The sequence below is a fragment of the Penaeus monodon genome, chromosome 20 (assembly GCF_015228065.2).
Source record: "Penaeus monodon isolate SGIC_2016 chromosome 20, NSTDA_Pmon_1, whole genome shotgun sequence".
Taxonomy (NCBI): Eukaryota; Metazoa; Arthropoda; class Malacostraca; order Decapoda; family Penaeidae; genus Penaeus; species Penaeus monodon.
The window spans coordinates 23189931-23190173 of record NC_051405.1 but is presented as its reverse complement, the minus strand read 5'-3'; positions in this window follow the sequence as shown (position 1 = coordinate 23190173).

The window sequence follows — 243 nt, the reverse complement described above, 5'->3', positions numbered from 1 at the left end:
ACTTTATATGTAATATAAACATAATTTATGTACATACAAGTTTATGTACGGATGGATGTAAATATAGTTCCCTTGAGTTCAAAATTCACCACTCATTGCTCCCAATGTGTAAACTATCAGTTTCAACTCTTGCACCAATTTATGCAATGTCTGAAGCAGTGCATGTTCCTGATACAGGTGAAAAAAAGGTACAAAGTTCAGACACTTGAACATGCTGAACGTGAAACTGAAGGGGACCATAGG